General features: G+C 40.6%; 1 protein-coding gene across 1 annotated transcript in view; it reads right to left on the bottom strand.

The window, feature by feature from the left end:
* Window positions 1–17,320, bottom strand: part of ca10a (carbonic anhydrase Xa) — a 288,939-nt gene that overhangs the window by 129,289 nt on the left and 142,330 nt on the right. The gene's annotated exons all lie outside the window — the stretch shown is intronic.

Raw genomic sequence — 17,320 nt, forward strand, 5'->3', positions numbered from 1 at the left:
ACAATGTCAGGACATTACTGTTTCGGTGGCTGTAATTGGGTGTGTAACAGGCATCCAGATGGCTCAGCTGATTGGACTATAACGGTGGCATCATCAAAATGGTGGAATCATCACCTTCTGTACATCCAAGAATCAGCATGCATATGATCACAGGAAAAAAAACACAGTTCTTCCAGTGATACACAATGTGTTGGACTGTTACTGTTGTGTACAAACAGAAAACTTCTCTCTCTCCTTTATAATTTTCTCAAATACTTAGTGAATTCTTGTGATATTGAACAGAAACTTTATTGGTCCACATATGGCTGGAGTACTCAGTTAGGGCTTTTGGGCCCAAATTAAAAAGCAAACCATAAAAACTAAACTTGTACCTGGCACTTTGAACACAATTTGTTTGAACACAATATTTTTTCTAAATTTGCATTTTGATTTTGACACAGGGCACCTTTACAAGATTGGGTCTCAAGACTGAGTGATTAATAATGATTCTGTAAGAGGTCAGGGGCTCTGGGGATCCTGGACAGTTGCCCCATGTGCTTTTCTTTTTTAATCTAATCCAGATAGGGAAAGTTTAGATCAGATCTTGAACTGAACCAAACTAAACTGAACTAAATTTTTCAAAGGCACCATCCAATGCATAATTGCATATTTAACATGGTTTTTAAAACAAACATTCAGATGTAAAAGATAAGTATTTTAGACCAAACCTCAATAGGTCTGTAACAATTCTTGATCTGATACCGAAATCCTGGTTCCAACTTCCAAGGTTTTGTGTCAGGATTCTATGTTGTCTGTTGTTCACGCTGGCAGAGCTGCTACTGCCTGCACTGTGTTTTTACATCGGGTTTGCCCTGAAAATGGATATAAATGTGAGAGTGAGAGAGAGGGAGAGAGTTGAAGATGCACGGCTTTCTGTATAGAGCTGGTATATATTTCAGTATCGAGGATTCCTTTATGCAAGGAAATACAGCAGTCATACCAGAAAACTATCAAAAGTCTGTAGTTATATTAAAAGTTAACATAAAGAACTTGAGGTGATGGGCAAGCAGGCTGTCTATCTCTCTCCCTCCACACTCACTCTCTCACTTTATTTTGGGTGTGGAATACAAAAGGAGGAAATAATTGTTTTTAAAAGAAACCTTTATTTACTTTCAGAAGTTGTTTATTTCTGAATTGTGCTGCGTGATATGCACATACTAATATTTGCCTAACCACTACATCAATACCATTATCCCCTGCCTAATTTACATTCTTTCAAAACGGGACATATTTCCAATTAATGAGCTGTCATTTATAGTCCCTGCACAGAACATCAAATTAAAGCATGGTAAAGAGATTACTGAGACCTGAAAACACTTGTTGCTTCCTGCTGTTGCTGCATTTAGATGCATATAATTTCCGCTTTCAGTCCCTCACCATCAGGGGGAGCGTCGAGACTGAAAACTCTGCTGACATGCTCTGGTAATTTGTGGATGCAAGCAGGCACGGAGGCACAGACAACCACGCACACTGACACCGTCACATACATACACACATACACATACACACACCCACACACCCACCCAAACGTACATAGAGTGCAGAGTCCCACACCCCTTTTGGCAGCGAGCAATGAGACTGATGCAAAGGTGAACAAGGCGATAGAAGCCTGGGATATTTTTCTCAGCTCAACAAGGTTCAATTTCAAACCTTTGATGTGTGAAATAATGGCAGCAGACTGCAACATTGTCATTTCCGGCAGGATCAAGTGAAGGAATTGAGACAGACGGGCTAATTCTGCCACGCTGAGAGCAAACAGGCCGACATGAGGAAATGTTGCATGACACGAGGAAAGGAAAGATATGGAGAGGGTGCAGACAGAGCCCCAAAGAAGGACAATAAAGATGGAAATAATAGAGGGAATGGCAGGGAAATTGAAAAAGGAGAGAAGACAGAAGGAGAAGAGGACCTGATAAGCGGGTGAAGGGGTGACTGCCAAGTGGCAGCGGGACACAAATATAAGAGAGATGACAGAGCAGAGGAGGGAAGGGAGAGAGGACAGAACACGATGATAGAGAGAGCCTGGAGGAGAATGAGGAGGTGGGGGCAGAGATGGAGAGAGGAAGAGGAGGAGGAGGAGGAGGAGGAGAGGGGAGGTAGTAAAGTGGTTATGGCGCAAGTCTTTCCTTTGGCAGTCACCAGGTGAGATGAGGGCAGACACCTCTATCCCAGCACAGGGCAGACCAGTGGCACTCAGGGGCTCCAGGGTCTGCTGAATATTACATGAGCCTGTCCATCTATGAACACACAAACACACACACACACACTGGCAGACACACTTGAATGGATGTCTACAGAGGAACATGTGGGGCTATGCATATATTCTCACTCACACACACACACAAATTTGAGTGGGTGGAAGAAGCCAATGAGGCCAGAGGATGAAAAGAGACTTAAATCCTCTGGAAAGAGGCAGAGGGATCGGACTCAGGGAGAAGGGAGAGGGTCTGTGAGTGTCAGGTCGGATCTTTATTGGATCAATGGGCTTTCCTCTTCGCTGACCTGCCTGAATATCCATTTATAATACATGCACATACATGACCAAAGTAGCACACAGACACACAGGGTCCACATAGGAAATGTATTGCTTCTTCAAACCTATGACAGGTAAAGTTTAATTTGGTTGTTTGGAATTTGTCTCCATGTTTTTGCCTTTGCTTGATACAGTAACTTTGCTTTCAGTTGTGCTTTTCAGGAATCAGTATTTTGGGGGATTTCAGCCTCCCAACCAATACAGTGAAAGTGCTGCGTTCAGTAAAGAAAAAAAACTTTAAAAAAACTCTAGTTTCCAAAGCTTCCCATTAACTTTATTCCTATACAGTTCACAAAGACTTAGTACATTTTATCAATTAAGGAAACAAATAGAGGAGCTTCTTATTGACTTGGTTGGGCTAAATCATAGGTATTCAATTAAAATTCAGAGAGTTCCAGACCAGAAAATGTCCTCAAGCGAAAGGTGCAGAACATCATAATGTCTAGTGTTATAATTCGTTGCAAAATATATTCAAATATTAGATGTATTAATATCTGTGTGTAGTCAAGAACTAAATATGTTTTTTAAAATGTTCATATTGAACTGGATGGATTATAAGAACGTACTGCAATAAAAAAACAAATACTCTTTCCTCATGTCAAGCTAAAATAAAGTTCATGGCAGAGAGCTGTTTAGAAATGAATATATTTCTGAAACATGTAAATTAGGTTTCCTCAACCAATTTTCAAGACACTTTAACAAATGAACAACTTTAATACCAGAAGAACAGATTATATACCGGTTTTGAATAGAAGAATAAATATATAAAAATCTGTCTAGTTTGATTAAAAAAACTTTTTGGGTGTTTTCTTCTTTTAGTGAAGTTACTCTTTTCCCTTTTCTTTTCTGTTTCTTTGTCCACCTTCACTTCAGTCTGAATTCAGAGATTTGATTGGCTGAGTGGAATCACGTGAGATGATTAACAATGTATGCAGTTGGTCTGTGAGTCCTCTGGGTCGATAAACTAATTTTCCTTGGCAGCTTTAGGGAAGACAGACACAGCCCTCCGATACTTTAATTTGGGGTGAAATTACATGAAGTGAAATATTCAATTGAAAGGTTTGCTAAGTTAAATCAAACTCAATATACACACATTATAAATGTGTTATTCAGAACTTCACCCTCTAAAAATGTTGATGCTGCTTCTGTAGACATTCAGCTGACCTGCAGCAACAAAAATACTTTTGGTTACCTTATCTGAATAAAATTAGAAACAATTTAATAAAGGCAAATACTTTTCTAAATGACTAACACATTTACATATTCATAAGTTCTTTCCTGGAATTAATTAGAGAAATAAGTAAGACCTTTTATAACCTGTGTTCACAGTAGATGACATCTTAGTCTTTATTTGTTTATGTTCTGTCACATAGGCACCATTAAAACTGTTGATTTTGTTATTAGAAATTCCTGTTTGCATTTCCCCCATAAATCCTCACTGATTATCACTGGATTAATTTTTATACTGGTGGATATTTAAAGACATGATTATTCTCAGGCTAGTTCTGTTGTGTCTTTTTTATCTGTGACATTTGTTCAAAATGGACAGATGAGAAAGTGATTTTCTCAGAATGGGTCAGTAATGTTAGTAAAGAGTAAATCACGACTGTAACTTCAGATTTGATAAAATTTCTGACTCAGAGGAATACAGATTTATGGAAGTTATTGTTGCAATGCAGTTCAAAGGTAAACAGCTGTGAGTCTTTTTCCTCACTCACATGCTGTACATGAAAGGGAACACAATGAGTCGCTCGTCTGGTGTCGTTATTAGCATTTGAAAGCATAAAGTGAGCAGAGTGTGAGGACAGGACTGTAAAAATCCGAATGATAAATAAAGATGGCCAGGTGGGCCCGAGCTGCAGCAAAGCCCCTGGTGGGAAACTATCGTAATCATAGCAGCAAATTGTTTCACGAGAAGCAGCAATTGTTTAGTGAGATTGCAGATCTTCCCAGTGCTGGAACTATCAGCCTCAAATTACAGCAATAGGAATAATAGCGGTGCCCAGTCAGGGGAGAAGCTGTCCCTCAGCCTGGTGGTTGTAAAGCGGGGGCGTACAGTCTGTCAGCAGGGTGGGCAGAGTTCATCCTGCTGCAGGAGGCCTTTTTCCAGCACCTGCTGATGTAAATGTCAGTGGTGGCGGGGGGACTGCGTACTCTTTAAAACCCTGCTGCAGTGTCTGTCCATGATGCACGAAGTGAGGATGTTCTCAATCGCACCTGTAGAAGTGTTAAAGGAAATAATAAGTGAGGTGCCACAGCCAGGGTGCCTCATCCCCCTGAAGAGCTAGAAGCCTCCATCCCGTCCAGGTTGGGTTATCAGTAATGTGCAGCGAGCAGGCCCTGATCACACCTTGTATTAACACCCGTCCTGAGAAATCCAATCACACGTGGACAGCTCTAAATTCATCTGTTCACACCCGGTATTAAAATGTGTCCTGTATGTGTCTCCTTTGACCGCCTGTTATCAGATCTCACCTCCCTGCTCTATGTGCAAATAAACATGCATCACTGCCCCCGGAGAACAAGTGATGTTGTTTTTACCCAGACTGAGTTTATATCCGTGACAGTTGCCCAAGAGTAAAAATACTTTGGATTCATATTAAAGCTGGATTAACTGTCAGAGGACCTCATTTAAGTGATCAGATCTCAGGAAGCATTGAGGAGGCATCTGGGTCTGGAGCACTGGGGACGGATGTGAACACCAGGTCTGAAAGGTTCCCCATGGACCATCTCAACAGCTGCTCCGCGGATATGGAGGGGAGGGGTCCTGTTTAAAAATAAATCTGCAATGATCTCCTTCGTTGTCTTTACCTTAATGGAGAAGTTGTTGACTCCCCACCACTGGCTCAGACAAAGCATTAAACGTGTCAAAGGTATAATATGTAATGTTTCTGCTTTAAAAAACAACTTGTGGTATATTTTGTTGCGCCGTTTCCCGAAATATGTTTAATTTGTACATTACACTTTTTAATTTTGGCTGCTTTGAACTACACATCATCATGTAGCTCCCTGAGTGCATAATTAGCCTTTTTTACTTGGGGGGATGTCAACAGTAATAATTAGCAACACTTTGAACTCCCCTAGAAAATAATGTGGCCAGTATCTAACTGCTTCAGAGTAAGCAGTTAAGTCTTCCCCGACAAATTTGTTCATGTCGGACAAGTTTCTCATTTCCAAATGAATGCTCTATCTCACATTATGTCATCCGGTGACTGAATGTGGGCCAACAACAGCAATGAATAGCCGGCCTGTTTATGTCAACACTTTCAGCTCGGCTAACCCACTTGCCTGCTTGACAATCATCTGCTCTTTTGTACGTACTTCCTCTCTTCTTTAAACCTTGTTGTCAGTTACAGTTCACTGCTGCAGGGCATTGAGTCCTCAGCAGCTCTGGTTTGCAGAGAACTGCTTTGAGATTCACCTGAAGTGAGCTGGGCCATTGGTTGTAAATATAGAGGAGCTCAGTTTTTGCCCTTGTTGCATACATTTAAAAGAAAGCTGGAAACAATAACCAGGAGGTGTTGAGAAGCTGCTACACCCCCACCATCTGGTCTAACTACTGGTATGGCTTGATACTACAAGCACGATATATGTCCCTTTGAATCCTTATTGTAACTTGGTCGATTTAAAGACTTGCGCAGTTGTCAGTCAGACAGAATCTTAGACACAGGGTCATTCCTGTGGGTTTGACTCCAGCTCCACTGTCAGAAATCACCTGTCAATCAAACAGTGTGGGTGGAACTCTGAAGTTAATGAAGTCTGAGTTTTTCATATGTGGTGCTGTTGTCTTTATTTGTCACGGTAGCCGACCACTGTGCATTTCTATCCAAACAACTCTGATTCTGATCAGTTAAAGAAAAGTCTGATGGACGAACCGACATCTCACTGGGATAATTCAGTAATAATCGAACAATTTGATCTATTATCCAACAGCCAGACATTATGAGACCCGTTCTTTTCCCAAAGAGACTGATCCTCACTCTAATTCCCCGTAGCCCCCCCCCCCCCCCCCCCGACTCCACTGTGATCAGCCTTTGTGATTCAAAGCCCAGATAGAGATAAGAGAAGAGCCTCCTGCCTCCCTCTTTGTTCGGGGGAGACACCAGCTTTATGGATTAAATCCTGTTGACAGTGACGGGATGTTGGTCCATGGACAGCTTTGATGGTGTCTCCCCTCCCGCTATTGATTTCCTCCCTGCTGGCCATCACTCAGCCCGCTTGTAAGTGAGTTGTGAAACTCTTTGTGTCTCGCCCTTCTTTGTTGATCTCCAGTCCCTCACAGAGCACTTGTGTGTGTCTAGTATTACAGAGGACATTAGGGGTGGGGGTGTGGGAGTTTGTTTGTGTGCAAGTGTGTGTGCGGAAAAATAATGATAAAAAAAAAAAAGATCTTAGGAAACTGTGAGTAGTTTATGCAATTACTTAAGGTTTTAAAATGTCCCCACATTTAGTCGTCTTCTGTATGGTATTCTTGCGAGGGAGGAAAAAACCAAGTATGCACAGTAGAAACCATTTAAATGGGTCTTCCCTTACAATTTACTTTAATACTGCTATAATCTGTCCTAATCTCACAAATCCCCTAATTAGAAAGCGACAGAAAACTGCTGCAGTAGTGACTGGGGTATACACTGGATCCTACATGTTCCATAATGCAGCAGCTCAGCAACATCTTTCGCGAAAAAGCTGTGTAGTGGGTAAACAATTTATTTTTATAAACTCCTAACCCAGACAGGTTAAATGTTTTCTTTCTATAGAAATCAGAAATCTACACGGTTGTGTAATACCATTAACATCTGAACCACTTTATATGAAGCCTCGTCTGCCAGAAGGATATTTATTTATTATTACACCACCTTCGACCCCCTCACTTACGCACAAATAACATTCACTATCGACACCGAACTAGCTCGTACAGTAAAATGGATCACAAACAAACAGAAATTGTTGGTGGTGAATGAGTTCACGGCAAGTTAGGCTCATCGCCGCTGAGGAAACACATTGACAGCTGCAGGAATTAAAAAATTGTAAACAGGAGGACAAGGAGCGGTGACAGTGTGTTTAGTCACAATCATGTACGTGTCCGGGCAAGTCCAGATTTGACTTTGAGGAAATTGACCTGCATGTGCTGGATTCTGCCCCAGGACCCAGGTTTGTGGTGCAGCCAGTAGCCAAATCTCCCTGAAAGTGACCAAAGAAAACATACATGCGGTATCTCCCCTTAAAGATAAAGCCAAACTTTTGGCCACAAGGGTCGAATGTCTGACACAAGGGAATCTCAAATCTTAAAATGACATCGCACAGAGCACAACGGTGCCTTTGCACAAGGAAACAGTTCAGTTCTTATTTATTGTAAAGTCCAAAAGCACAACATCTCAGAAAAACTGAGAATAAGTCCATAAAGAAAGCAATCGGGAAATCCTGCTGACAACAAAATATCTACCAAAAGTAATTAAAGTAGCAAATATTGCACATGCATCAGGAAAGCAAAAAGTACGGCCACAGGATGTAGTTTTTTCCCCCTTACATCTTGGCAAATGCTACTGCAAATACTCTGATATGTAAACAAGGAGTGATTAACAGCAAGATAATTATGATAACTGATGTGTTTTATGTTCACTGATCCTCTGTTGTAAACTGTGTGAGGGTCTGACGTTTGTGATTGGTCATCATGTTCTCTTGCCATCATTGAGAGCCTGGACACAGCCTGTCGTTGTGGCTGTTCTACCCAATGCAGCATTTCTTTTGAATTTAGAGTTGCCCTGTGGAGGTTTTCTTGTAAGCAAACCAAACTCGTGTTTACATTCAGTGCTGCTCGCCAAACTGTGTGTGTGTGTAACCTTGAGGTTAAACAAGTGTTTGCATTTCCTGCCTCAGAAGTTTGCAAACATGCATTTACCAATCAAAATGTTCAAGTGTTTTGAATAATGCATTGTTTACATGCATGCACATCAGCTAGCGGCCTTCCCGCCCCCTGCCTTTGCTGGCACATTGCTGCCTGGAGGCACCTGGAGTTCCACAAGAAACACTCTCCCGTGCATATATTAGACACAAGCGACTAAGATTCAGCTAAAGTCTTTAACAGACATTAACTCCCGATGATGTCGGTACAATTGAGGCCGGACTTTCTCTGGCGTTTGGTGAGGGGTGGAGTTCAAGTGAGGGGTGGAGCAACAAGCAGAATGAGACTTATAAATTCCGCTGTGGAGATCACATGCTTTTTGTTTACGGTACATCAACGCCAACGTCGGCCCTCATCACTAAAAGCTCTGTGAACATCTTTGTCTGTGTCATCTGAGTGTGTGGCAACATGTTTTCAGATATTTGTTTTCCTTTTTGTGTTTTTCAATTTTTGCGTCTGCTGCATGTTAAAAAAGCCATCAACACGCCCACTCGCTCGCTGTGAATCCTGGAGGTTCTCCGTCTGTGTTTTAGCACGGGCTCCTTCAGGCGTTTTTATTTTACTAGGGGGCAGGCCGGAGCAACTGAGGAGAAAGTCCAGAGCCTCTCACTCAGACATTTGCTTTTTAACCGGAAAAAATGAGGATCCACAGATCAGAACATGTCTGAAAGCAGCTTAAAATAACAGCAATTATTAAAGGTAGCATTAGGTGTAATTTAAATATTGTATAATACTGCAAAAAACCCTAATTTACATTCAGTGACACAGTTTTAAATCATCCAGAATCAACATTTTTCAAATAATTTCTGTCTACATTACCTTCATATGAACACTATGATATGGTTGAATTTAAAGTAGTGAGGATATTGTTATCACACCAAGTATTAAATGGTAAAAAGGAGGTTAAAGTTAGACAGTGAACACTTAAATTAAGTCATAATGTGACATACCAGACATATTATTATATATATATATATATATATATATATTTAAAATCGCTAATATTTTATAATGCAGCCGGATCATCTCATTATTCACGTTTCAATGTATCACATTCAGACTGTGAGAGGAAATCGTTCTCGCAGCGTAATCGCAGATAAACCACTGTACGTTATTTGTTATTGATTGTACAGATGTGTGGAGTCTCTACTGTATTTTTCAAACTGAGGGCATGTGTGAGTGCACTGCTCCAAAATTAACGGCTGATTATATCTTGTATATCAATTTTACACAGTACAATACCACCTCAAGGAATTTAGAAGTATTGACTGCATCATGACAGAATGAACAGAAAGACAATCTAATGATTTATGAGGCACTGGATTAATTTAAACAATATTGTTACATTAATATTAATATAATAGCTAAGATACATTTTAATCAAATTTTCATCAGTACTGGTGAATAGCAACAGTATTGGGGCGCAGTCACAGATATGTCACGGGTCAAAGCTCAGCAGAGTTGAACTCCACACGAAGCGGCGCTGTGGATTTGCTTTGCCAGAGGAAGCCAATGGGTGATTTGCCTCCGGCCTCACACAGATTGGATGTGAACAGGAGAGGGTTTGGCTTCTGCTACATGCATGTATGGGTGCCTTTGAGTTTGACAATACCTTAAATAAAAGCCTCTGCCTTCTCCCTCTTACTTGGCTGTTGTATGTTAAGAGACCAGAGCTTCATTAATGACACAACACTTTATTTGGTTACTTGTACTACTGTGGTAGACCTACCACAGTAGTACAAGTCAGTAAGTTTGGTTTTATTATTTGTTGCTATAAAAATATTTTCGTATCCGCTCTGGCTCCAAATTACGTGCAAAGCACAAGATGCAAAAGATCCCATTTCTGGGATATCTTGGCTTCATCTTTTTGCAACGGGAGGAAGTGGAAATGAGTCCCTCCAACCTCACTTACAATCTATGGTAGAAACCAGCATGAGTAAAAAGCTCCACAAGTTTTTAAATATACATGGATTTTCGTCTTCTGTTGATTCGTAATGTTGTTTTATGAAGTCTTTGGTTTACAGGAAATGTTGTACTTTAAAAGCTGATAAGCAACAATATTATACAATATTAATGAAATTGTTTTTCATTAACACTGTTCTCATCTTAACATGTAAAGCAAGACACATGACATACCTCTATGAATTTCTTCAGAAGGGACAGGCAGAGCAGATATGGGATGTCAAGGTGCATAGTGCAAAGGTATGAACCCAGGCTGCTGTGGTAAAGCTTCATAAGCTCCAGTTAAAATGTTTTTTCATTCTTATAAAGGACGTTAAGAACTCACATCGAAACTTTTAATTTCCTGGTTAGTGAACTCACTTTACCTTATCTACAGGTGGTAATTAAACAGAATGTCTCAAAAATAAAATTATGTTCCAAGCTAATGCAATTTGATTAATTTCATTTAGTTATTCTGACTGTTTTTTGATTACAACTGGAGCAGACAAACATCAATGCTCTTTATTTACTGTATCTGTGCATGTGTGGACGTGATACTGCGAGAGTGTATGTCACAGAAGGGAGGCCAAGGCAGACATAGGCCACCCACTTCACCCATAATGCCATTATGCGTAAACTCACAACTTTTAATGGCTTTTGAACTCCACCAAAGGTGATGGGGAGGCGTCTGGAGCTTTAAAACGACTGTTCTGGGGGATTAACGCTATCAGGACTCAAAAAAGCAATTTTGTTTCAAAACATGTCTTTTCCCAAGGAGGTGAAAACACATGCATTAAAAAAGAGGCCATTTCTACATTGCGGTGATAAATTACCTCATTATCAGACGTCAGCTAGGTGGAAAGACTACGTGGGATTAAGTGCAATGAAAATGAGAGATAGATAAAGAAAGGGAGACAGTGGAGGAAGGGACGAGGCAGAAAGAAAGAAAGAAAGAGAGGCACTTATAGGCAAACAAGCAGAGCAATTAGTTGTCCTTGGGCTGCCTCCAGAGTTTGAGCATGTTGACTGAAGGAAGGCCAAAAAGAGAAAGATGCTCTCACAAGTCAGACATGACAGTCTGTTTGCAGACCTGGCTGGCTACCCATTTATCAACTCATCCATCCATCACTTCATCCATCAGTCCACCATGAAGTACTTTAATTCCACGCACTTCTCTCTCCGCTCTCCCATCTGCGCCTCCTCTTTGGCACTCACCATTATTGTAAGGTGACACTGGCAGTCAGCCGTCCTCCTCCAATCCCCATACAAGATGGAAGTTGAGATGTATGAGTAGCATTTACCCATCAATCAGTGGTGAGAGCCCCCGGTGGCATGCAATAACACAGTGGCAGCACTTGGCACTTCAGACAATATACACTACGAAGGCTACACGGTGAGTGATGGCGACACACAGGGAAGCGCTGGGAAAAATGAGGGGAAACAAAACTGATCCGTCACAAAACAGCTCACCAATGATTTGTTTTGCATCTCTACCTGTTCTCTTTTCATAAAGTTTATTTATTTTGGGTCTGTTAAAGAGTTTGCTTGTGTTACTCGAATCTATATTGTAAGTGCAGAATACCATAGAAAGTAATACATAACAGGTTAGTTGTTAGGCTGCTGGTGGGAGCGTTATTCTGTTGTTTTTTAATATAAAAAATGGAAACTTTGAGCAGTCCAGCAGGTCATTTAAAAAATGCTTGGTCACTTGATCTATTGCATGCCCTCCTGCAACTGAGGCGATGAATCGACAGTCATGTCACAAACCAACCTAAAAGTATTGTACAATTTAAGATAATCAGAACATTGCCTTACGGCTGTGATTAACTGAACTTTTCAACAAAACATTAATGAAGCTATTCAGTTACCCTCCAACAAATTAAATGATTGGGGAAAAAGTGACGACCCCCGACACAGATGTTCGTGCTTACTCCGTGAGACCTACTTTGTTCATACTAGGAGGTGAAGCAGGTCATTCGCTAATTGGAAGGTGGTTCCACCCCCCCTGCTACAGTGCAGTATGAACTGGATTTATGAGTGATAGATGACCATTAGAAATAGAATTACTGTAACAATGAAATAAAGTGTTTCGATTGCTGGATAAAACTTTAAAAAAGGGCTACACAAAACCATATTTCTGTCATATTTAAGTTCATTATCTTGCCCTTTAAATCAACAAATGAAAATTTGCTTGAAAGAGTTCAAATTCTGAACTTTTGGGCATGTGCATCCTCATGCATGAGCCTGAGATTAAACAAATGTAAATGCATCTTCTAACTAACTAAATCTGTTATTTAAGCCACAACAGTGGTTAATTATAATTATTTAGTTTCCCCAGAATTTAAAGCAAATTTAAGCAACAAAACATAAACAAGAATTATTCATTGTGCAACAGATATTGAGAAGTCTATCCGAAGTCTGTCAATGAATTTGACGAGTCTAAATCTGTTCCTGTGAAACCACCTCTTATCAACTGCTGAGTTCATTTTTTTTGTGTTTTATAATTTGAACTCAAAAAATATACAGACTCAAGCTTGTTTGAAAAAAACACTTCAAAGGGTTCAAAGTTAAAATAAAAGCCTCCAATCAGAACTATTTGCCAACAGCATTTGACCCAGCTCCTCTGCCTCTGTAACCTTTCGTCTTGCTGGTGCCGGCTGCGGTGTTGCATCATGCTGTGATCTGTGCTGTCAAAGGAATGCGGAGTCGGGCGAAGCAGGAAGTGGTGAGCTTGCTGCGTTTGATCCCACCGGCAGGACGTGCAGACATTTATCATTTTCTCTGGGATTTGTAGGCAATTACGTGAATTCCCCAAAGACGTAGATTTGTAAGAACATGCATTAGCACGACGAGGTATAAGAAATGCTGCTGAACACAAATATTTTTGTCAGTTTTTAGTCTGATTGCCTGTTGATTGTCAGCGAACCAAGAGGGAGTTGTCTTGAGAAGCGGAGCTGCAGGCAGAGCCGTGTCAATTCCGTCTGTACAAGCATGAATTTGTTTCCACGTGCTTCTCCGGATCCTTCAGCTGTCAGTCAGGCTCTCCTGCTGAGGGTGGCCTTGAACAATCAGTGCACACACGTACGTTCATACAATTGTACGCGCATACAAAACACACAAACAAACAAAGACCCACGTGGGCGTTAGGGCAGAATCACAAAGACCTTGTCTTCCACTCGCAGGTCTGAGTGCATGTGGTCGGCTAATTAGTTTCCAGTTTCTACTTAATGCCACAAGGTTCCTTTCAGAAATGCGAGTTGCACTGAATTGCACAGCCACTGAACAAGCATCCTCTCCTGCTTCATCTGCAATAATTTAATAATAATTTCAGTATTGATGTGAGCCTTGAGCCTTGAGCGCATATGTACGTTGAACTTTTCTTTTTTAATGGTTCTATTAAAGTAGAGAGGAATATGCGTTAATGCTTTTTATGTTGGCTCTCCTATTTGAATCGCAGGAGCTATTGTATTTTCATGATGATGATGAAATGAGTGCATGGATACACATAAAGACTATATGAATCAGGATAGTGCTCAATTAGGAGAAAGGCCATCTGTGACCTTCAGCTTCCCCCGTGAGGAAATACAAAGAAAACAGCACTGAAGAATGGGTTTGTGTTTGTAATCACCTCTCTCTATACCCAGCCTTGCTGCTAAACAAAAATGTTGCTTCGAGACAATTCCGCAAAACCCGAGATTCCTGTTACAATTTTTTCATACAGCCAGTACCAATTTAAAAAAAAAATTGTTGGCTTTTACAAAATCTGACCATTCGTTAGGGTTAGAGAAACGTCATGGTTATTGTAAATAGAAGAGTCTAATGTCTGCTTCATGCTGACAGAGGAAAACCAGAAGGATCATGACAAACAATGCTTTCATTGGACATATTGTTGTAACTGGTTAGAAAGAGTGTGTTGGATTGAAAGTATTTTTCCTTTTAATGGACCATTTTTCTCTGTGATCACAGTAAACCTGAACTAAAAGTTGAGGTAAATGAATGCATGTCAAGACAGTATAAAAACACCTCAGAATGCAAATAGACATGAATGTAAAAACCACAACTAAGAGAAAAAAATTATAATTAAAGAAAACTAACATCCCTGGATTGTAGGAATGAGAATCAGACCTTCAAAGTCAGAGGCCAGGTTTTTCTGCTGGAAAACAGTGAATTGCTCAATCTACTTTCTCACCTATGGTCAGAGGCTCTGCGTTATGACCTCAGAGATATAGGTATGAGGAGTTCAGACATCAGGAGGAAGCTTGAAGCAGACCTGCTGAGGTGGTTCGGGCATCACAGCGCCTCCGATGCACCTTCCGAGGAGACCCCTGGGAAGAACTCACTGGAGGGACTACATATTTCATGTGCCCTAGAAATGCCACTTGATCCCACAGAAGGAGCTGGAAAGCCTGGCTAGAGAAGAGAGTCGTCTGGGATACCCTACTTAGCAGCCTACCTCCGGTCTCTCTACAGATACATCATGTTGGTGTGTTAAGTCAAAATATTTTCTGCACTACACAGAAAACAACCATTAGTTGTTTAGGGGAATAAATCCAGAACACTAACATCTGTTTGTAGAATAGTACATTGTAAGTTCTAATTATTTAGTTAGAAAATGCAATAGTACAGCTAAAATGTGTAGTGCTAAATTGTGCAATCAATTAGTCATTGCAGTTGATGTAGCATTACCAGCAAGTTTCCTTGTTCGATTTCCTTTCTTTTAAATTTCCCCTTAGCATTATTACGGGCCCCCTAGTGGCAAGAGCAATGACTTGCACATCACATCCTGCTCAGTTTGAAATGTCAGTACTTTGCTGAAACACTCATTGTAATAAAGAGTCAACACAGTGGAGCTCATGCAAAGCAATGCAGTGTCATCCAGTAAAGTCGAACCAGGCTCAGACAGACATTTAACATTCTTCACACTCAAAAAACATCTGATTTTATAAAGTCACTGAATTATTTATTGTAAAACAAAATGAATCCACTTCGGATGTCTTGTTCTTGACAACAGGCGAAGGCTTTTTGAGCATCACTAGCTGTTGTCTGTTTGGTGGTTTAACATTTTATCAGCCTGTTGATGAGATTCACCAGTGGATTTTTAAAAGTGGGACTGAACAGGTCTATAAACATCCCCCTAGAAAGAAACACAGGGAAAGAAGAATGAGAGCAGCGGAAATGAAAGCTTTTATACGATGCGCGATGTGACAAAAGCAGCCAGAATGCATAATTGCGCCTTTAATCTGAAGGCCAGTTGGGAAAAGGGATGATAAACATGTTATGCTTTAATGAGGTCTATGACGGAAGGCCACATGTGCATTGAAAGAGAATAGGACATACAATCGGGGAAACAGGGAGAGCCATATTTGGATGCCTTACATATTCCAAAACAATAACGCAGGAATATTAGAAGCCTCTGAGGTTGGGCCAAGGAACCGTCGACCAAGGGTTGAGCTGTGCAACCCTGTCACAGCTGAAAATTAATTTTAAATATTAACAGCGGTTTTTATCTGCCAATCCCCTCGCTCCAGCGTGACAGTATATCAACTCTCGGGTGTGGACGCTCAGCATTAAAAAACCCATCCTTGAAATAAAGCGAGGCACCACTCCTCAGCACCTGCTAGTCAATAAAAGTTTCATTCTTTGGTATAAGTGGTTTTATAGCGGTGTGTAAACACATCTCGCCTCTTGTAGACAGCTTTGCTCCTTCTCGGGGGAGGGGGGTGGGGGGACACGATGATGGACTGGAAATTACAGCGTCTGCATATATTCAACATACTGAGTTTTACTCTCCTCCATTTGAAGTCCAGCAGAGGCTTCAGTATAGGATGAAAAGATATACCTTATGTAGCTGTGCTCCACTGAGTCGGCTATGATAATTAGTACGTGGTGCTCTTGAGGACATAAGAGAGGAGTTACAGTTACATAAGCAAATTTTTTGTGTAGGTGTACTTTGAGTACTTTTGAAGTCAGGGCTTTTACCTCAGCTTTTTGTTTGAATTCAGTCTTACTCTGTAGGCTACACAGAGATTTAATTGTAGAAGAAGTTTGATCTTATCAATCTAAATCACAATGTGCTTGTGGGTTAGTGTACTATGTGTATTAACACAATACGAATTATCTGACAAGAATCTTCAAGACCGTTCATAAAAAAGGTTGAGAGACACTGCTGGCTCCTCCCTATTTCAGACCGGTTATCCTCCTATGAGCCAGGATGAGATCTGAGATCCTATCTGTTCTGTAACCATTCTCAAATAAGGCTGAAAACCAAAGGAGGCAGAGCCTTTGCCACGAGGGCCCCTACTCGTTGGAACAATCTGCCCAAAGAGAATAGACTTGTAGAATACCTGCTTTATCTCACTTCTTACAACACATCTTTAGGAAAAAGCTTTTATTATGTGATTCTTATTGCTTTTCTTATCTGTATCTTCATTATTGTTATTACTAATAACATTATTCTTATGGTTATTATACTGATTGTTTGTGAGTTAATTGTAAAGCATTGCAAAATTGCTACACAAATGTAGTTATTCATTATTATTGGGAGTTGTCCATGTCATTATCATTGCAAAAATAACTATACAGTTTTACATAGTGAAATAATATGCATTGAAAACACTTGTGCTAATTTAGCTGCAACATAAAGCATTTTTTTGTACTGAAAGACTGAACCACCCTGTTATTTGTCTCACAGTTTGGTCCACTGCCCATCTCTCTCTCTCTCTCTCTCTCTCTCTCTCTCTCTCTCTCTCTCTCTCTCTCTCTCTCTCTCTCTATGAGCGATGTGATCACAGTGATGTCTGGCTTCATGTAAGTTACAGCTCTGCAACAGTTAACCCTAACAAAGGATGTGTCCGCCACGTTGCTTTAATTCTATCACTCAACAGAATAAAATATGTTTGATCGATTGA

Source organism: Limanda limanda, chromosome 21 (assembly GCF_963576545.1).
Source record: "Limanda limanda chromosome 21, fLimLim1.1, whole genome shotgun sequence".
Classification (NCBI taxonomy): domain Eukaryota; kingdom Metazoa; phylum Chordata; class Actinopteri; order Pleuronectiformes; family Pleuronectidae; genus Limanda; species Limanda limanda.